Here is a 23,436-nt window from a genome sequence, read left to right on the forward strand (position 1 = left end):
GCTCATGAATCTGAGTTGGCTGGTACCACAAATGGGCCACTATGATACAGACTACATCACCCAATAATCTGAGCTGGGTAAGAAGCAAGTGGATCAGTGTGGAACCTAGAAATCAACTCCCAGATTATTCTGATTTAGGGACTGGGTAGGAAGCAAAAGGATCCACATGGAAACTAGAAATCAACTCCAAGATGATTCTGATTTAGGAGCTGTGTAGGAATCAAAAGGATCAACGTGGAAACTAAAAAACTACTCCTAGATGATTCTGACCTGGGGACTGGGTAGGAAGCAAAAGGATCGAAGTGGAACTTAGAAATTAACTCCCAGATGATTCTGATTTAGGGACTGGGTAGGAAGCAAAAGGATCCACATGGAAACTAGAAATCAACTCCAAGATGATTCTGACCTGGGGACTGGGTAGGAAGCAAAAGGATCGAAGTGGAACCTAGAAATCAACTCCCAGATTATTCTGATTTAGGGACTGGGTAGGAAGCAAAAGGATCCACATGGAAACTAGAAATCAACTCCAAGATGATTCTGATTTAGGAGCTGTGTAGGAATCAAAAGGATCAACGTGGAAACTAAAAAACTACTCCTGGATGATTCTGACTTGGGGACTGGGTAGGAAGCAAAAGGATCGAAGTGGAACTTAGAAATTAACTCCCAGATGATTCTGATTTGCTTCTGGATTGTATGCCTGATGGGGGAAAAAGGAACTAAGTGTACAAATGGAAAAGAAATAGCACGCAAAATGGCACAGAAAGCCGGTCAATCAGTCGTGTCTATAGACATGGTCGCACATGTTAGCTTGAGGTTAGGAACTCTTGCACCCCAAGGGCCAAGGAAAACGAAGAAGGAAAGGGCACTGCTAAGTGTGCATTCATATAAAATGGAAATGTTGACAAATGTTCGATTTGATGGGACTTACCCTTTAAATAGAGGGCATGCACTATCAACGTTTCGAAAGTCTCAGCTCTTAGAGTTTTAGTAAGTATTGAATTGCCCACTTTTGCATTAGTGTTGATAGTAATAGTTCACGTGAAAGCATCCAATGTAAGCAAATTGATTTTAGAAACTGTTGATGCTTTGCAAAGAAAGGGCTGCTTGATGCTCTCTCCTTATGGGGCAACAAAGATGACGAGGAAGGCTTTGCACGACGTACAGAGAAAAGCGACGGCTACAGTGTCAAGAAAACTCATTTTGAGAAGTGTGAGAGAAAACTGTCACTGGACTTAATTACTAATTGTAAGCATGGAATAAAAGCAGTCTGCAATGGAGGCCTCTCATGAAAGCTGGAGCACAAGCAAGCAATGTGGGCTTGGCTTTCATTGGTGCTGCAACCAAACCTAATACCTCAACGCTATTGAGTCAAGTCCTGCTTGTGGCATTCTCTCGAGCAACCCACGGGACTATAATCCCCAGTGAGAGGAAGATATTTGCAAGTTGTTGGGTCATTCTATTAGAGGAGGTTTGCTACTGCAAGTCCCAATATTGGACGGACCTGTGAGCTATTTATGCCCAGCTAGAAACGGGCACTGCGGTCACCCATAAGGGGGTCTATTAGTGGCCATTAGAGACATCTTCAATACTGAAGAGTGGGGCATGATTTAACATCTCATAAAGTATTGACAATGAGGGTGTACATCGGAGAAAGGGATGAAGTACTTCATTATTTCAAATATGCCCAATCCTCCCTGCAACGCTGAAACACTGAGTGTTATATAAGAAGTATTGAAGGCGCTTGCTGCTGCCTGGCACTCCAAATATGCCAATCACACCATACAACTAGGCGGAGATGTCAATGCACGCTGCCCTGATCTTTATAATGCTGACCATTATGAGGACCGTACAATTTCCTTAAATATACCTGAGACTCTTTTGCGCATAAGAAAACTAGATGCTGAGGCCAGTTGTGGCCAGAAACTGTACCTGAACAGGGGTTTGATCAAGCTTAATGGTGGGATTAGCAGTGTTATCTCAGTAAATAATACTTGGTCTACAGGTCAGGAACCCCCAATGAGGGATTGCATCTTTATATCGGCCATATATGTGGCGGAGAGATTAGGACAGCGTGGGTACCCCCACAAGATTGTGAATTGTGCCGTGAAAAGGGCCCGTTTCACTGAATGAGAGGCACTGTTGACTCCCAAAAAATGGGGAAGCCACAGACAGAGTGATCCGCGTTACCACCTTTTCACCCCAAACAAACCAAATACAAAAATTGGTAAAAAATGAGTGGCGATTAGTTACTTCAACAGGGTGCACATCACAGAGGCCACTATTTGCACTCACCAAGGGCCCCAACATTAGGGACAAACTGGTGCATGCAAATGTGAAATAGCTCATACAGGGCGTAAAGTGTACCCGATCGAGAGGTGGTTCAGTACAGGCCACCCTCCCCACGGATGGAGAGGTGTCCCAGATGGGGGTTTTAGGACATCACCCCTGCAGCAACTGCGCAGCTTGTGCCGTCACCAAGAAAAACACACTTTTTGCATACCCACAGATAAACTGATTCTCCGCTGGTTCACCAATTGTAATTTCAAAAATGTGATGTGTGCCATCCTATGTCCCTGCGACTTGCTGTACATTGGCATGACTACTACAGGGGCGAATCAACCCAGCGAACCGTGGATGTGCAGTCCACCTATTGACCAGAGTGGCTTTGGATTCCTCCTTGAATCAGTCGAGCACTTTGATGCGAGGAGTGCTCGGTCCGCCGTGCGCGCACACACACACACTCACCTCCAGTGCATGGCTAACAAACCCGTGGCCCGTGTTCAGCGGACACACGAGCTAGACCTCCCTAACTTTTATCTTGTCCCACAGGTGCCATGTGAGCATTTTGGCGGGCCCTTTTAGAGAACTGGGTCCCGTCACCTTCACCCTTATTCCGAGGTACAGTTTATAAGCAACAATCGCACGAACTAAGCAACAAGAGTGTCCTCTACACATACAAGTGAGCACCTGTTTTTACAAATGTTGTCAGTGTTTTTACAAATGTGGGTAGTGTATCCCTGTATTCACTTCTGAATTCATTTTTGTATTTAGCTCTGCAATTGCATTTGACCCCCAGGCGGTTTCACCTCAATTCACACCTCTTGTGATTTCTCTCTTTTGGTGCCCGGTGCGCGATTAGACCCTGGCACTTTTCATTCTACTATTCGGGTTTCTTTGACAGCAGCTCCACTTGCCGCACGACTCAGCACCAACGAGGTCCCCAGATGAGCTTGGTACCCTGGGGGCACCCCAAGGCTACTTACCTTCACACTCTGCCTACTTGCATGCGGTGGCACAGGTTAGCAGTTAGCATGTGGGCTCCACATGGACCACAACTCAGTGAATATGGGTCTGTCCTGCACGGCCTTTTCCATGGGGCACCTGGTGGTGGATGACTAGTGGTGGTGGGGACCGGAGAGAGCAGACTTTGGCCCTTATTACCAGTCAGGCGTTAAGGGTTTAACAGCGCCGTCAGCGCCGTAAACCCTTAACGCCTGATTCACACTTCAATGCCTGCTTTTTGCAGGCGTTAAAGTCCAAGGCGCTAAGCGACCTTGGTGCTAATTACGGCACCGTAATTTACGGTGCCGTAATTAGCGCCTTCCCCATCCCCATTATGCCCTATGGGGCAAAAATGGGGAAGGGCAAATGGTGAATGGGGAATTACCGCCCCACTCACCTTAGAATGGGGCGGTAATTCCGCCATCCACCATGGCGGAATCCGGCATGGACCATGGTGCTAATAGCACCATGGTCCACCGCCTGACTTGTAATGAGGGCCTTTGACACTTGAGCACTCGGCTATCCTATCCAACCCTTCAGAGCACTTGAACTGCTCCTCACAATACCCTAGGGCCTCATTACACGGAAGGCGGTAAGGGTTAACGGTCACCGGTAATGGTACTGTGACCGTTAACCCTTACCGCCTTACTACGAGGTCCCTTTGCGGGTAGGTACTTTAAAAACCAACCCGCAAAGGGACCAGGGTGCTAATTACGGTACCGCAATTTGCGGCACCGTAATTAGCGCCATTCCCATAGAGCCCTATGGGGCAAAAATGGGAATGGGGAAGGGCAATGGGGGAAGGGGGAATTACCGCCCCGCCAACCTTGGAATAGGGCGGTAATTCCCCTTTCCACCAAGGCGGTGCCGGTATTTTACCGGCATGGACCAAGGTGCTAATAGCACCTTGGTCCTCCGCCTAGCGTGTAATGAGGCCCTTAGACTTTTCCTTATTAATGTTTTGACAGATACCTCTGAACATGTTTACTACCAGATTCCATGCGCTCCTCCTCTTACCCTTAAGAAGGCCCCATGTGACCCAGACAGTTTTCGTCACCCTGACAGCCGAAACCCGATTTGGCAGCAATTAACTAGCTGTGCTTCTACATGATTAGGGTTTTCCAAGTGCATGAGTTTTGTTTTACAATTATAGTGACGAAGGCGTTATACTCATTCAGACGCCACTTTCTACAAAGTAATGGCGCAGAGTGTTCATGATTAACAGTGCCAGCCGCATGTGTATACCCAATGAAAGGAGCTGATTCAATTATTCAACCTCCAATCAAGCCTATTTTCGTGATATTGTTTTGTTTAATTTTCATCAATTACAGTGGTTTTTGTCTCAGTCATATGTGTTAGTACGAATAAGTATGGTTGTTTGACTGTTGCTGGAGGGGATGCGGGGGTGGGGGGTGGATAACCAGACTTCTTGTGTTCAATCAACGAACTGCCTTGTCCCCCATGTATGTGAATGTACACAGGTACTTTGGTTAGATGCCATGTCTTGATCTTATACATTATTGAACAAATTGCACATTTGTTGAATATCAACCAGTGTTCCATTCCATATGCTACTTTAAGGACTATGCACTATATTAGGTAATCGAATAGAAGAACAGGAGTCCCTCCGTTTTGTGTTGTCTTTATATCGGCCGCAGCATGTGCACAGGCGAGAACCCTAAAGATTGTACAGAACCGTGCCAGTCCTCATACCCTGTTAGTATTGAGTTTAACATGGAACTTGGCAGCAAGTAAAGGGGAGCAGGCAGTGGGGCCCGTACTGATAAACAGTGCTAAACATGGTATCACATGGCCCGTCTGTAAAGTATGCTCAATGCAAACATACCTAGTGAGCAGCTGTCAGAAACTGTCTCTGGGATGGCGAAATACGGCTGGGTGACTGATCCCTTCACTTTTCTGAATGCGTCATAGAATGGATGGACCAGGTAAGGCTGAATTCACAGAAATTGTGGCTAGCAATTAACGGGAAGTTCAAGAAGTATGATAAGGAGATGGGCCATCAATTAAAAGTTCATTTGAAAAAGATGGAGAGCTTTATTCCAAAAGTCCTATTTAGCTGGAGCTGGAGTGGAACAGAGGATGAAGAAAGCAATTCAAGGCTACAAAAATGAGTTAGGGTGGTACAAAATAAGGGGCCTCATTACGACCCAGGTGGTAAGTTACCGCCTGGGTCGTACCTTTACCACCATGGCGTAAACTACGTTTACGCCATGGTGGTTGGCGGACTTACCGCCCCATTCCGAGGTTGGCGGGGCGGTAAGTCCCCAATCCCCATTTACCCTTCCCCATTCCCCATTCCTATTTTTGCCCCATAGGGCATAATGGGAGTGGGGAAGGCGTTAATTACGGTGGCGTAATTAACAACAAAGTCCCTTAGCGCCATGGATTTTAACACCTGCTAAAAGCAGGTGTTAAATCCTCCATGGCGCTAAGGGACCTCGGAATCAGGCGGTAAGGGTCGGCGCTGTTTACGCTGCCGTAAACCCCTTACCGCCTGGGTCGTAATGAGGCCCAAGGTGTACGAATGATCATTGAACAATGATGTTAGGAACCATTGCTAAACAGGAAGCCAAGCTATTTTTTTACTTGATTAATGATATACCTTCTCTACATGTTGAAGCACCCACAAATACAATCTATTCAGAGATCTGGATACAGACTATAACTTCCCCATTTTATGATAAGAAAATGGGATTTCAGCATACATACAGTCAATCAGAACAGTTCTGTGTGGGGAGCTTTTGGACGCAAAATCATTGTAACACTATTAAGGCGTCAAAACAATCATGTGCGCCAGGCTCAGATGGTCTCTCGAATAGCACAATGAAGTCCCAACAGCTAGAATGGACTGGAATATTAATTTATTTATTTGGGGCCATCAGACAATCAAGAAAGCTCTGGATCAAATTAACAAAATTGCTTTTAATTCCTATTTTTTCAGAAAGTCAATCCTCAGGGCCAATGTAAGTATCAATGTATAATATTGATGGTTCTAGAAAAACCTTGGACGCCAATTATCTAAAAAGAGCTGCAGTTGGGGGCTGAAAGGAATTTGATAGAGCCATTATTTCAAATTGGCTTTCTTAAAGGCCAAAGTACAAAGAAAATGTTTATGATCATAGAGTTAAAGGTTGAAGCCTTAAAAGAGGGTAATCCACCAATGTTTGCAGACTTTATTGATTTCTCAGCTGTTTTTGATCTGGTAAACACAACCAAGTTCTTGGACGGACGAGAGGCATTTTTCTAGAAAAATAAAGACAAATAAGAATCTTAAACAAGCCTGTGTCTTGGTGCTTCACCTTTTTAATCTTTAGACTGCAGGCTCAGGCACAGATTTAGGTGGACCGAAGAATGCCCCAATAAAATCCATAGTCCTCACATTAATTGTATGGCTTTTACGAATGACAGTATGGCCGATTATTCACGCGTGGGTTTACAACATAGCCTCTCAGCTATACAACATTACGCACTAGATAATGATCTAGAAATTAAGAAAAAACACTCTTAGGAACTTGATCTGTAAAGCACCACTGATCCCCACTGGGAATCATGTACATCTCAATAACTTAAAAATCTGCCAACATCTGTTCATTCAACCACTAGCTCCTGTCCTTGACGCAATTCACAAACCTACTAATTGATAGCATTTGGCCAATGCTAACACCTTATAGGCAAACCTTATAAGCACTCCATGAATTATATCTGACCAAGACCCAAAGGGGTGCAGAGCTCATTGCCTAGAGATACATTTCCATATAATTCCCAATGCCTACAAGTAGAGGGAAAACATGTTAAAAACATCCCATCTTAAAAGCAACCCAGAAAACTAATTGCTGACAGCTTTTACTCACACAAATCTGGCACTGCACTGACGACCTATCATTCAACACTGGTGTAGTCTGTAGGTGCAGCTGGGTAATTGTGTGATTTATAATAAAACCATTGGTAAAGCAACCAAAGAAGATGAACGATTTGTTACAAGAGAAAGGGAAATGTTAATTCATTCAAATTTACTCTAATGATCAGTGGGGAGCACATTTTGGAGTAAAACAAATTCCTACAAAAAGACATATGTAAATGACGGATGTGTGGGGTGTAGGCTAACTCCCCAGCGATCAGACTAAGAAAATACAACTTACTAGGGAAAAGGCTAGGTGCACCTTTTTGTGAGAAGGTCCAGAGCTTTTATCCTGTATACAAAAAAAAAAGGCGACACCGTATTATGAATCCACTGCCGTAGAGCTCTCTCGTCATCCATATGAAACTCAGATTATAAACACATAAATTGCCACATATGAGGCATTTGATATACAGTGTTAATCCCCCACCCGCATTGGCTGCTGCCTATGTACATGCTAATAATTACATACATCCCATTCTCCAATTGGTTCTGCTCTCTTCTCACCAATCTTCGCCACACATGCGTAACGTCATTGTTCATCTTGAAACACTGCAAAGCAATTGGTTAAATTGAACTGGCAACACCCTACCTTTCATCCTAACCATGTGATACACGCCTGATCATCAACATGAACTCAGAAGACAACCTTGAGGTCAATCTTGTCATTGCAAACAAAGCAGCCCTTGTCTAATCCCAGGCATGTTGGCGCCCCCATCATGCTCCCCCCACTGTATGGGCATCACTCTTGGCTCTCCCTGACACAAACAATAGATCATGTTGTTCTCCACTTTCCCTTTATCAGTTCCCCTCCCCAAGAGTAAACCATGTGTGCCACTAATCAATCCAGTTCGCAAAGGATTGAGAACCCATTTTCTTGCACATCTGGTAGTTCAAATAGAATGACCATCATTCTGGGGGGCGCTAGTGTCTTAAATCTTAGTTCAGGTTTTGGCAACCCAGGACCTCTGCCTCACATCCCAAGAGTATGACCTTCATTTTGGGCCGCAGCCCCGCACCTATTCAGCTGCACACATTCCTGCCTAATTGTTCAAAGGCCTAACTGATGTGGGTGTGCGTACATGTTTCTTGCTGCGCCTTGGAATCCAAATGTGATCATCAAGCAAGGAATAATGCCTTGTTGTTCTGTGAGGATTCAGGCCTACTCTTTAACACAGCACTACTTCATATTATACCTGTTATATTTGTAACTGTGGGCTCTGGCGTGCTACAAATAAATAAATATATATATACATAATGGGCCTCATTCTGAGTTGGGCGGTAAGGGTTAATGGCCACTGGTAAGGAGACCGGTGCCGTTAAACCCTTACCGCCCAATTCCGAGGTCCCTTAGCGGCACCCACAAAGGACGTGTGGTCTGACCACATGTTCTTTACGGGACCCGTTAAGGGACCTTGGAGCTAATAACGGGCCTGCAACTAGCGGGCCCGTTATTAGTGCCTTCCCATTGAGCCCTATGGGGGCTCAAATGGGAATGGGGAATGGCATTTGGAATGGGGACTTACCGGGTCCATCGGAATGTCCCGGTAAATCCCCATTTCACCAGACCGGACCCGGCTACCTCCAAACTCGGAATGAGGCCCAATGTGTTTTTCGTAATTCTATTACAAAGCTACTGGTTAGTTTGCCCCCTATGTGATTTCCATCTCTCACCAGTTAGTCCTGTCCATGAAGCACCTGCACTTTCCTGCGCCTATTCTCCATATTTTAGTATATTTTGCGCAATCTAAATCGTCTGGGAGGGGCGGCAATCTGTACCTGCATCCCAACAGAGGGCATGTCTACGATTATAGTTCCCACTTTCATAGTGTCTCTCTTCTTTTCTGGCCTAAACCCCATGTGAGTTAGGTCCTATGTTGGGAAGATTAGAGCGATTTCACAGCGTTATGATGTTACAGCCAAGGAGGTTAGCTAAATGCAAAGAGTGCGTCACTCACCGATCAATAGTGCCGTCTTTGAAAAGACACCATGCTTCTGCTATCTTTAGAGCGGCAATTCATATTGTTGTAGGAGGGTGGCAGGGGGTCAATAATGCACTTTGCATGCCGCTTGCGGTGTGGGTGCAATGCTGTGTGGGTTTTTTTGTGTGGATTTTCTTTTCCCTCCCTTTTTTGCTTTGTGTGCATCGCTTTCGAGACTCCCAAGTCGAGACCTGATTTCAGTGCTCCTTTTTCTAAACAAACACATTAGAAAACATGCCCTTAAGTCATTTGCTAAAACCTTGCTATGTTATTATTTTTGAGTGTTATAAACGGTAACAAAACAGCCCTATACACTGGAGAGTAAAAGATCATCGTGTTAGCTTATACACTGACACTTGAAACACACATCACTGTTTGTGAAGGCAAACAAATCAAGAAACTGGATCAGGAGCGAATTGTAAGCCCTTCTTGAGTACCATTACTTTGGGTAAAAGTAAGACCTGTTATTAGTGCACTTGGAAGAGGGAATAATCTCCCATCAGCACTGTACAAGAACTCAAACTATAATTCGGACATTTAGTACATTCTAAAGTCCCGCCTTGAGCGATGGTCCCTTTTTCCGGCTTGGGTGGCCAAACTCCCTTTATACAGACCTTAATATTAACAACATGAATGCTGAGGTGTCCTGCCAACCATGCCCGGCCAAAGGAGTGCCATCGCCCACTGTAAACCTGATGGCGGCCCACTTCATTTACCTTTCCCTCTTGTTTCAGTCTGCTCTCCCTGGCACATTTTAAAGTTAGTCCTACATTAACATTGTGGTTGAATAAAAATGCACATTCGCCACATTTTGTGCAGCTGCCGAATTTATAGGTCTTTCAAAATGAAGCATATTGTACTGCCAAGCGGCAGCAATCTTGGCTTTAATGGCAGCTATACTCCTTTTAAAGCATTCTGGGGCACCTTTGGCTGCTTGGGTGTATGATTTGGTTTGCTGAGAATCTCCCACAGTCTAAAGCATTTGTTTATGGCCATTGTGTTTTTAAACTTCCTCCCTTCCCAACGCTTCACGTCACTCCTTGTTCTGCAGGGGGGGGGGGGACATACATTACCTGAATGCTGACGTGGCAGGGAGGATGCTAGTTTCGCACATGTGGTTAAGGCTTAGAAGCTCATATCGTGAAAAGTAGAGAATGTCTATACATCAGAAATGAATATAACTGTATCTAGGTAAGTACATACATGGTTTATTTACTCCCATTGCAGAAAGTCCGACTTCATTCAAAATATTCAGAAACACGCAAGTCAGTTATTTTGCATTTCCTATGCATAGGAAACATTTTAAAACCGCATCAAGTAAATGCTTTAAAATGTAATATTGGTTTCCGCTTTGTTCATGAATTGAGGTATCCATCACACTGCAAAGATTCAGGAATTTAAAACATTGCAATGCGTACTCATAAGTCGATATGAGCGTTTATCCCTTCGCATTTTCCCTGATTGGCTGGTCCAATTCAACGAGTTGTTTGTTGCTTTTGTCACATGAACGAAGTGGTTTTTGAGACGTCTTCATTTGTTCTCCACGTTATTCGCAAGCAATTGCTGCAAACACGAGACTACTTCATTTTTGGGGCTGAAAATGTGCAGGAGCGCACCTGGTATTTGTAAGAATTGCTGTTCGTTTTGTGACTTTTGAAAAAAAATATTTTGGCTCCCTAAATCCACCTACATTAAAACTGCTCTTTAAACATATTTCTAAACATTCCTCCTTATCATTAATTTTTGACAAAAAACAATGTAAGATTGTTTTTGCGGGATCTGTGCTCCCTCCTGTGTGCTTAAGTGGCATTGTGGTTCTCAGTTGGTCTGCCTAAAAAGAGCTTCATCTCTCTGCCAGAGCTCTTGTAGAACATGCCCAAAAAGCGAGGCTACATAATTTGTTTCACAAAAACAAATATATATATATATATATTTTTTTGGTTATGTTTTATTGGTTAAAAGTCAAACATGTATAAAACAATCATTGACTTAAAATAAACCTTTAACATCTTTGTTAAAAAGAAAACCATCCATAAATTACAGCAAAATCCATTCCACTAAAAATAAAACATTTTTCCTTTTTCTTTCCCTTTGGTTCTAAAAAAAATAAATAAAGAGGAAGACAAATCCATCCCCCAAAACCAAACCTTTAGCATCTCCATTCTAGATACCATCCACTGATACCACAACATGCCCTCCACTGGTTCACAAAATAATACTATGTCAAGCCGACAGTTGGGACAGTTAGGATGAGCATCAATCCATCAGAGATCCCTTACCCCCCATCCTCCCACCCTATTTCCCCCAATTGGTTAACATGACCTCCAGCATTTTCATTACCGCTATAACAAATCTAGGCTTATCACCAATTAGCAACCACTTCCACCATTCCCCTCTTGAGAGAGTTGATTCCATCCATGAGGTCGCCTCTAGATATAGCGCTCGAATCTTAGTCAAAGCTTCACAGTTCATTATTAGATGTTCTGGGGTTTCCACATGGCAGGTGCTCATACAATATCGACAGTTAGCACTTTCGATCCCCGTCATTTTCCTCTTAAACAAAATCTCTGTTGTGTGTAGGATATTTAAACGACATCTAAGAAGAAGGTCACAATACATGGGGGCAGGGAATTTAACCATAAATTTCGGTTGTTTGTTAACTCTCCCCCCTCCACAGACAGTGGTTCTTTAGACCTTCAACCACTGCACTGATCCATGGTGGTAATCCAATCTCAGAGCAGCAGTTTCTTTGTCACACTCATTGGGTTACACAACAGATTGACGGACACATCTTTATCCCGCATAAAGACTTCCACCTTATTTCTACATTCTTCAAATGGTCCGTTAACCACCCTGTTCTCCAAGGCCAAGATCTTAAACGGTTTCTCAACATTCTCTAAAGCATATTTCCTATACAATGATACCGTCTTCCAAGCAACTAATGACTCCAAGGAATGGAGCCTCAGTTCAAACCTGGTTTTAAACATTGGGAGATCATTTGGCAGGCACAATATCTTACGCCAAAAATGACCCTCCAATTTCTCCTAACACTCATATGAGAGGCAGAGGACCGCCTCGGCTCCATAGGTTAGGGTCTGTGCCACATTTTGTTTGTAGAAACAGATGATGGGAATTTGTGTGAATTTACCAATCTTCCAGTGCAGCACCCTACCCTGGTTCACCATAGGGATCATTCTCTGCCATAAACAGGCATAGCGGGCAGCCTCATCAGTATTTCTGTTGACAGTGACCCCCAAATAGACTATTGAATCCACCCTCTCTAAGGGAGTTCCACCCACCCTCCAGGTAAAGGTCTCTTTTTTACCCTTCTAGCTTTCTTCAACGGGAGCACCTTAGATTTGCTTGCATTGATTTTCATACCATTGCTCTTAAGGTATGATTCAAACGCTTGGAGACGAGGCTGGAGGCCTATGGGAGTACAATCAAGAAAGACCAGGTTGTCAGCAAAAAGAATCCACAGAACCTGGGCTCTGTTTATTGATGGGGGAAAGGCATGTACATTCTCCTGGGACAGACCCAAGTCGGAGATATATATATATATATATATATATATATATATATATATATATATATATATATATACATATATATATATATATATATATATATATATATATATAGACAAAACAGTAGCGGAGCAAGGGCACACCCCTGTTTCAATCCCCGGAAGGTGGAGATTCTACTAGATAGTATTCCCCTTGCAGAGAGCCTAATTTGCACCGAGGTGTCAGTATAAAGTGCTTCAATTGCCTCTACAAGTTCACCCAGGCAACCACACAAACGCAGTTTTGCCCACAGATGGCTCCTGAGAACACTATTGAACACCTGTTCGAGGTCCATGAAGGCCAAGAACAGCGTCAATCCCTTCTCAAAACTCTTTTCCTTAAGTAAATTCAATAGGAGGAGGTTCAAGGAGGTGGCCACTCCCCTCACAAAGCCCATCTGCTTCGGGTCCAAAATACCACTCCTATCCGCCCATATCTTCAGATCGCGCAGGAGAGGGTTGCAAAAAGCTTTCCCAACGCATCCAAAAGGGCGATAGGATGATAGCTTTTAGGATCAGTCCTATCGCCCTTTTTAAAAATGGACATGATTGAAGCTTCCTTCCAAGACTCGGGGATAGATCTGTTGGTCATGATTTGTCTAAACATCGATAAAACAACTTTTAACCAGTGGCCTTTGGTTTTTTTAAATGCATAGTTTGAAATCCCATCGGGACCAGCCGCCTGGGAAGGACTAAGCTTTCCAATCATCAGACTAACATCATGAGCATTCGGAAGAAACTTCCATCCCCCACTATCCCTGGCTTTAGGGATGGTCAGACCCTCACCCGGGTCAGAGAACAAAGACTGATAATGGCTAATCCAGCCTTTCTCTGCCACCATCACCAAGGACTTCTCATGGCGAAACACCCCACCATGTGGATCTAGAGTCCTTCTTGCAGACCACTTGTAGCATGCACTCCGCATCATGCTGAGGACACAAGTGTTGCGTGCTTCTACACCAATTTTTATATGTCTGACAGACTTTTCTTGCCCTTTCTTTCTTTTCCGAGCCGGAGTCAGCCCTATTTGTTTCAATGCTCTGCGCATATCTTTCTTTTTTTTAACTAAGTCACCATCGTAAACATGTTTTTTTGACCACGGCAGATCGCCATTACGTACTCCTGGTTTAGAAAACTCTTTGAGGAGCCCTCTATAATCAATATTCCGGGGGGCAATCAGCAATTGACTATTATACTCTCTATCAATCCTCCTGACCTCATACTCTTTCAATCTTAGGCGAATCCCACAACTCCTTAATTCAACCTCTTCCATTACATCCTTCCGATCCTTGAACCAACCACCCACAAAACCTATGGTCAGTAAATCGTGGTCACCATGAGGAATCACAACAAAGGTCTCAATACTCTCCTTGAGATTATTGGCGATAAAGCAATAGTCAATGCAAGTTGTCAATGCTCCATTCCTCCAAGTGGGGCGACCGGGAATATCTCCCTCCGTTTGCCCGTTTACCAAGTGCATTTCTCTTACCTTCATATTCCTCATCCAATTCTTCTCCCTTTCATTCCATTCCTTCTTATCACACACCTTCCCTGTCCTATCCAACAGTTTGATATTAAGATCACCACCCAACACAATCTTGACACCTTCCACTTCACAAACAGCCCCATCAATCAAACTATTTACAGCCTTCGTAAATTCAAATTCCTTCCCCACATTGACTCGCCAATAAACGTTAATCAAAAGCCAAGGCCGGTTTATGCTATCCAGTTCATCTTTTAAGTAGATTGCTTGGACATATGGGTTCGGGCATTTGGTTGCTGTTACAGACCAACGCAAGTCGTTCTTCATCATCATCAATAATCCAGAGAATGGGTGGCCCAACAACCCTTTTGGTGCCAGGTTTAGAGACACCACATACCCATCACACTGAGGCTGCTCCCTTAACCATGTTTCTTGGAACACGAGGATATCAAAATCAGCCAAAGCCAGCATCCCACCCCAAACAGGCTTCGGAACCTAGTGTTCCAACAGCCAATCCTCAATAAGATCGACTTATTTTTTTCCACAGTCTAACAGCCTCCTGGACAGCTCAATGCTCCTGCTAGCCATGACCATGATGGTGTAGTAGCAGAGGGTAAGGTTTGGGCCGTTGGCTTTCCATGGTCTGCTACTGTAAACTTCTGAGAATGTAAATCTTTCTTGTGAGCCACCGGAACCCCTTCTTTAAATTGCCTTCTGGATCCTTCGTTACCTCTTTCTTTCCTCTTCTCCATGCCCTGAGCTGAGTTTCCAGAATTCGGGGCCCTTGTAGAGGTTGCCAATTTCCAGTTCATTTTCAATTGAGCATGAAAGTCTGTTAGATCAAAGCCGAGGGGTAGGAATGTATCTCTGAGGGCCAGCAAGGAATATAATCCAGTTTGTCTTTTTTTCTTCAATGAATTCCACGATCTTGATATCCTCCGTCACAAATTTGAGGTTCAGGGCTATGGTATTAACCAACCACACAACATTTCCCCTGTTCAACAAGAACATCTTTGAATCACTCTTGATCCTTTCCAAACAAACCTTCGGGCCCAGTTATTCAATTTTTTGTGCTGGGCGGAGATTTTACACCCCCCCCCCCTCCTTACCACCTCCCATCTTAGTTCTTTATCAGCACCATTGGATTTACCCACTTTGACAGCCTTATTCCTATTCATAGCCCACAAACCACATCTTCTAATTACCTTCAGGGACCTCAAACCAAGATCCTTTTCGTCAAATGATCTTTGAGTGGGGGAGACCAAGGTCTTCTTGATTTTAAGGGGGAGATTAAGTAAGGCCATCCTTCTTTGTTCAAGAGTTTTAAAAAACCCTAGGTCATTGTCTGACTTATTCACATCCTTTTTGAGGAGAGCAGAGGCTTCACCAGACCAGTTTTTCCTCACTATTGACGACTGGCGGTAGAGTTTTTACAGGAACTGTAGTCGGCAAGAACGATTCCTTTGATGTTTGCTCAGCCGGGTACAAGCCTGGAACCCTTGATTTCGAGAGGCCTTCCATTAGTTCCCATTCAGAGTTACTAACATCTTTCCAATCGGCATCTTCATCCACTCTCTCCATTTCTTCCACTAACAGGCTCAGCTCCCCTGTAGAGGTATCCGGTAGGGGGGGCAGGTCTCTCCTGGGTTTCTTCGCCGGTAAGCAGCATAGGTGGTGATCTAATATTCCGAGAGCCCTTTGCCTTCCTTTTAGCATTCGATGGCATGTTTTTTGATTTTTTTGCCGCTTTTAATTTTGGCTTCCCTTGGGGTATGCCCACAGCACTGTTCACAGAATCCATCAAAGGGCCTTCCTCCATTACCCCCATAGCTTTAGCGTCCTTTTTTGAATTGAAGACCGAAAAGACGTTCTTCACTGCAGGGGGGACCATATCACCTGTCAAATCAATTGCAGGGACCAGCCCATCCGGGCCAAATGGCAAAACCCTAGATGATTCAGTCAGACTTTCTTTCACCGGGGATGACAATCTCACCAGACCTTTCATCTGAGTCCTCATCCCCTTACAATCTTGCAGGAGAGCTTCCATCATGAGGGAGTTGTCCCCGGTTTCACAACAAAGCAAAGTTTCGGCTACCCTATCGAGTCTTACGGCTAGAGCTTCCATGGTTTGCATTTATTCTAGAAGCCCACCAATCATGGCTGATTGGGTTTGGATAGACTCATTCAGACTCTCATATAGCTTTGTAAAAGGCCCTAGAGAGATAGACAGGGAAGCCATGACAAGTTGCTGCAATTGCATTAGATTCACCCCTTGCCCCCCATCAACAACTCTTCTTTTTCTTCTTCCTCATTGTTCATGAATTCGGGGAGAATAGTCCGGAGACACACTACTGGAAGAGGAGGAATCCGATGGCACCTCACTTTCTAATGAAGGGGGTTGTAAGTCTCTCCTAACTGGGGGGCTACTTACCATCAAGGGCAGATTAGGACTATTCAAAAGAGGATCCACCGGACCCATTAGGGGAGCTTCCAATGGCTCACCCCCCTCAGACCATTCAATAGGGTCCCCATTCCTTGGGGGATCGATATCCTCCCCCGTTTCCCCCTCTCCGGCCTTATTCAACTCCTCAGGAGCATCGGCCGTTTTGTCCACCAAGTCCTCCGCTTCCAGGAGTGATTTGTCCAAGAGTCTAAGGCATTCATTTACCCTAGACATACTAAGGGCCTCATTCCGAGGTTGGCGGTAAGGGGTTAATGGCGTCGGTAATGGTGCTGGTGCCGTTAACCCCTTACTGCTGCATTACGAGGTCCTTTAGCGGGTCCTGCTAAGGGCGGCTGGTTTTTCCAGGCGCCCTTAGTGGGAGCCGCTAAAGGACCAGCATGCTAATAACGGGCCCGTTATTAGCATGGTCCCCATTCCCATTGAGCCCTATGGGGGCTCAAATGGGAATGGGGAAGTACAGGTTCCGGGTTCCTTGAATGAGGAATTACCGAGCCCTCCAAGGCTGGAATAGCCCAGTAATTCCTCATTCAGGGAACCCGGACCCGGTATGCGGTAAGGGGGTAGCCATGGAGCTAATAGCACAATGGCTACCTCCAACCTCGGAATGAGGCCCTAAGTCTTTTTTGTTTGGCAATTTATACCGTAAGGTCCGGAAGATCATTAGCTAGTTTGCAGGCCAACTCCTCATTTGCTCCTTTCACACCTGCAGGGTTGGCACCCAGGACCGCTAGTTGAAGACAGAAGTTTAAGCTGGGGGAAAAAACATCCAGCTCCAAAGGCGCCACAACACCCTGGCATCCCCCCTCTTCACCCCATCATTGTCTTCAACTGGGGGTGAGAAGGTATCCAAGGCATTGGAAATTAAAGCTTCCTGGGGGAAAGGCACCACAGCCTGAGACCCTGCCGCCAACACAATGAGCCCCGGGTGAACGCCCGCCCCATCATTCCTGGACATCCGTACATCCCTCATATCGGGTTCAATCAGGGGCAGCAGTTCATTGTTTGTTAAGTTGGTTTCGCCCTTCCTTTGCGGAAACCCACAATCGACAGCAGCAGGCTCCAACCCCACCACTCCGCTCTTTAAGTGCTGTCGAGTTTTCGCACAGTGCATTGAGGAAGATCTCAATTTCTCCATTCCTTTAAATGACTTCCCGCGAAACGCAACCACTGTGCCACCTCACGCCAACTCCTGCTAACTCCACTATCTCCATTTCTCTCCGCTTTGCGGAGGAAGTGAGATTAAGTAGGAGACTGACTTCCTGTAGGTGGGGGTGGGGCGGCCAAAAAGCCACAATTTTCTTAAAGGTGCAGCTGCTTTTTCAGTCGCGGCGCTCCAGCAATGGCAAAATCCACACGGAGGGGCAGGGAGACACACAGTCACGTCTTCTGCTAACTCCACTTATCTCCACTTCGCCAAATATTTATCAGCGCTTAAGGGTTATTTTTGGAAATTGCGGTAGGTTTTGAGCCATTTACATTTTTTTGGCTTCATAAATCTGTGACCACTAAAACTGCTACAAACTTCCCATAATTGATAGGAAAAAACCAAAGCATGACAACTATTATTTGACCAAAAAAGGATGTAATCACATTTATGCACGTGTCGAGGCGATTTGCATTTGTAACTTTGTGTTTCTGACTATACAAAACAAATGTGGTGAAAATCCTTGCACTTGCGCGATCTGAATGACAAAAGGCCTAGTAAGATCGTTGTTTTGTCCTCTCTTTGTTTCCCCCTCCCTTGCCTTTTCGAGCCTAGAAACACTTGTGAACAGGCGCGTAATAAATATCATATACATTGTATGTCATTTGTTTTTTTGTTTTTGATGTCAGTGGCTTTATAAATGAAGAACACAAGAACGTTGTTTGTGTGGCCTTGTGTCAATTCAGTCAGTAACAATGACACTGTAGCACTACCCAAAAACGAACTCAGTTTTAGAGGTATTCATGCTACACCCCAATACCTTAGAATACTTATTTGTTACTATCAATAGAATATGCAGGCAAGATAGGTGGGGAGTGACTATTTGGGGTGTGCTTAATTTCTTCAAAAATTATGAGCAGTCAAGTGTGGCAGAAACTGCACAAGAGGTTCCCCCGGGTTCCTCCAACTGATGACAGAATTAAGTAATGTTCGTGCAGATAGACTGCGCAAAAGACTCAGTTACTCAGTGGTTAAATCCTTAATGATTAAGATGAGAGTTCAATTCCACGAATAATCAGATTCCAAAGATGTGCAAAAGTAGTTTATTCGGTCACAGGTAATCTCCAGGATCTCTTTGAAGGGATACATCGCATTATTTGATCGGGTAATTACACCAGCTATAACAGGACCAGCCAATGCACTAAGCTTACATGCCAGTAACTACTCAGCACCAACTCCGGCTTAATCTTGTTCTCATATACAATTGAATTTTTGCTCAAATGCGGTCCATTAGGTGACATTAATTTTGAGGATTCACGGTGTGAGGGATCAATCCCTATTTTCAGTTGCCTTGCAGGTCGAAACATGTGTCGGCTGTGACAGAATAAACTACTTTTGCACATCTTTGGAATCTGATTATTCGTGGAATTGAACTCTCATCTTAATCATTAAGGATTTAACCACTGAATAACTGAGTCTTTTGCGCAGTCTATCTGCATGAACATTACTTCAATAGAATATGCATCTGTCTGTGAAATAAGGCAATATCGTTGGCATATACTTTAATACTGCAGAGGTTATAAACATCAAAAGCCCCTTTCGCCCTGTTTTCGGTTTGTACTTTCATAACAAGTGGTTCTATATGTAAAGAAAACAGAAGAGGGAGATCACTCAGGCAGTCTTGCATACATCCTGTCTCAACTTCTAGTTCCGACACTTGCATAGATCCTGTCTCAACCTCTAGTTCCCCCACTCGCATAGATCCTGACTCAATCTCTGGTTCCCCAACTCGCAGAGATCCTGTCTCACCATCTAGTTTCCCCACTCGCATACATCCTAACTCAACCTCTAGTTCCCCCACTCCCATTCATCCTAACTCAACCTTTAGTTCCCCCACTCGCATAGATCCGGAGGCAACCTGTAGTTCCCCAGGGTCGGACTGGGACAAGAAATAGGCTCAGTCACCCAAAAAAAGTGGCCCACCCCTTGCCTCAAAAAAGTGGCCCACCCCATGCCTCATGACCCTTGACCTCTGATGACATCACCGGAAGTGATGTCATTTGACCCCACCCCAAAGTGACATCCTGGGAAGCGATGAAACACGACCTTTCACCCCTTGACAAAACAGCAAGTGGCATCAAATAGCATTGTTCCCAAGTACACTAAATTACTGTGAATCCAAGCAGACGTCCAAGGCCAAATGATAATATTTTATTGTATAACACTTACGCTTAAGCTCTTTTTTATAAAAACAAATATGTATACAATCGGCCTCAGGTTGGTGCTAGTCATGGCGCTAAGCTATTAGCGCCATGACTAGCACCATTACCGGTACTGTGTCCGCCCTCGTTCAAACTTACCGGTCTAGTCCGACCTTTGCGGGACCGGTAAATCCCCATTGAAAATGTCAATCCCCATTCCCATTTGAGCCCACCTAGGGCTCAATGGGAATGGGGAGGGTACTAATAACGGTACCGTAAATAACGGTACCGTTATTAGCTCTGAAGACCCTTTGCGGATCCCGTCCATAACACCTGGTAAAAGCATGAGTTAAGGACGGGGCCGCAAAGGGACCTCGTAGTAGGGCGCAAAGGGTTTACCAGCACCTATGTCCTTAACGGTGCCCGATATCCCTTTGCGCCCTACTCGGAATGAGGCCCAATATCTCCCAACCTGTGTTGGTACTCATTTATCGACCTAAGAAGGATGAAAGGCTTTTTGAAAAAAAAAGAAAAATTGAATACAAAAAAAACTTTTTGAAAACATGTTTTTCTTCCCAACCAGCCCAGGCATGGCCAGAAACCGGCCCCCACTCCCCAGGGACGATTTCGGCCAGGCCACGGGACGAAAGGCTGAGGGGCCAATCCGACTGTGTAGTTCCCCCACTCGCATGGATCCTGTCTCAACCTCTAATTCCCCCACTCGCATAGATCCTCAATCAACCTCTAGTTCCCCCACTCGCATAGATCCTGTCTCAACCTCTAGTTCTTCCACTCAAATAGATCCTGTCTCAACCTCTAGTTCCCCCACTCGCATACATCCTGACTCAACCTCTAGTTCCCCCAATCACATAGATCCTGACTCAACCTCTAGTTCCCCCACTCGCATAGATCCTCAATCAACCTCTAGTTCTTCCACTCAAATAGATCCTGTCTCAACCTCTAGTTCTCCCACTCGCTTAGATCCTGTCTCAACCTCTAGTTCCCCCACTCGCATACATCCTGACTCAACCTCTAGTTCCCCCAATCACATAGATCCTGTCTCAACTTCTAGTTCCCCCACTCACATAAATCCTGAGTCAACCTCTAGTTCCCCCACTTGCATAGATCCTGACTCAACCTCTAGTTCCCCCACTCGCATAGATCCTGACTCAACCACTAGTTCCCCCACTTGCATAGATCCTGACTCAAACTGTAGTTCCTCCACTTACATAGATCCTCAATCAACCTATAGTTCCCCCACTTGCTTAGATCCTTATTCAAGTTCACCCACTGTCATAACTTTGATCTTCAATTTAGCCATTGCTCCTTCATACACTTTTCTAATCAGCTCTAAAAACGTGATGGAAAGTTCATTTTTGCCAGAGTTTTCTTTTGAAAATCCCAGTTTACTAAATCAAATATTTTTTCTGCATGTTTCATGCATACCCCAATAGAATAATTTCTCATTTGCTACTGCAATGGCATCATTCAAATCCTACTGATTAGCCACCAAGATTCTTCCCTGAATAAAACCATTTTTATCCGTCCCTACTAAATTCACAATAACCATGGACAACTGAATAGGTAAATCCTTTGGTGATATTTTATAGTCTACTTTCAAAAGCATAGACAACTATCATCTCACTGGACACTTTACGTGTTTCACAAATACTGCAATTCCTGTTTTCAATCAAGATCCAGGAACTTTCAATTCCTGCAGAATTCTATTTGCCAGTTTTACCAATGTTGATCTCAATAATCCCTTACATTTATTTTCAAATTCAGAGGTGATACCATTGCCCCTAGCCTTCAGCCCCGGAAGCTCCGTTCTCTTCAATTACTCATCTTGCTCTTCACAGTATATATCCTCATAAGATGTATACACCTTATTATCATATTGCAAATATACATCCACTATATCTTCTGTTGTGTCCACTATCTCATCCTGATTCATATCCCAGCCTGTTCTAAATTGTTCTCTACAACTTAACTCTTAACTCTTGACTTTTCACGCTAATACCTACCTGATGTTCCCCTTCTCATACCACTCGTGGCTTGCGGTGCATCTATACACATTTTCTTTCTCCAAAAACCATGCGTTCATTTTCTCATTTAACCCATCAATTTCTTCTCTTGATGACCTCACTCTGCCCTGCTTCTCTCAATTACTTCCATATTGCTCCAGCCTCCTCAACTGACTCATAAGCTGCTGTATTTTCAGATCTTCAGTTTTATGTGTGCCAGATGTAAGGGAGATCTGTACCCCTCAGATAACCAATTTACAATCCTCCTATACAATGTTGAAATTGGTTGAGTTTTCATTAGCCACAAAGCATTCTATACTTTTTAAAATCTATGTTTGCTACCAGTACTGGGTTTGTCAGAATAGAGTTATCCTTAACCCATGCATCTTTACAGATTTACAGATTATTTTATCAATTTTTAGCTCTAGCAAAAGGACCGCATGGAGAGAAAAAATAGGTCTCTGAATTTCCATTTTCTAAATCTAAATTATGATGAATATACAAGAAAATACATTCTAGAGGTAGACATTTAGAAGCCCCTTTTATAAAACTATATAAATTGCTTGGAAGATACCTGTTACATTGTGTGACAAGGTGCCAGAAGCAGGAGTCAGACACAGAGATAACATGATTCTAAGTGAGATTTATTAATAAGAAAAGAAAACCTACCTTTCCCTAACTCTAGAGCGATTCCCCTACCTAATAAACAATAATCTCAGGTCAGTCTAGTCAGAATGTCCATTCAACTAATATATCTGTCCTCCGTCCAAACTCCTCATCTAGCCCTACACTACTAACAGAAAATCCCTAACTACTATTCAGGAGGATGACTCCCCCCTCCTGATAAACAAAAGGTTTTAACCTTCCAACACTAAACACTTAGCACTCAAATCGGGACTCCAGGAGAATTAATCCCTTCTCCTGAGTAGGTTCCAACAAGGATTTCCAAAGTTTTAGTTTGTCTATTGCCGTAGACTCTGATTTGCCAACCAGGGGAATCTCTCCCTTCTCCTAGTACAAACAGTTCCTTGGTATGATCAACAAACACTTTTCATCAGGAGTTGGTCTTTCTCGACCTATCTGCTGCGTTCGATCTGGTAGATGACAAGCTCCTCATAGATACGTGTCGGAAGGTAGGGAAGTGCGAGTCCCTTGGCATAAATTGGTTCAGATCCTTCTTATCCAATAGGCAATCCTCCATCTTTTGGGATGGTGTCTCCTCTCAGTCGGACCCCATTTGGTGTGGAGTCCCACAGGGGGCATTTGTTTCACCAACCCTATTTAATCTTTACATCAGACCACTGTGTGACTTGCTTGAGTCACTCAGTGTTACGTTTAGCAACTATGCTGACGACACACACCTGATTTTGGA

Source organism: Ambystoma mexicanum, chromosome 10 (genome assembly GCF_040938575.1).
Source record: "Ambystoma mexicanum isolate Mex_15411 chromosome 10, UKY_AmexF1_1, whole genome shotgun sequence".
Lineage (NCBI taxonomy): Eukaryota > Metazoa > Chordata > Amphibia > Caudata > Ambystomatidae > Ambystoma > Ambystoma mexicanum.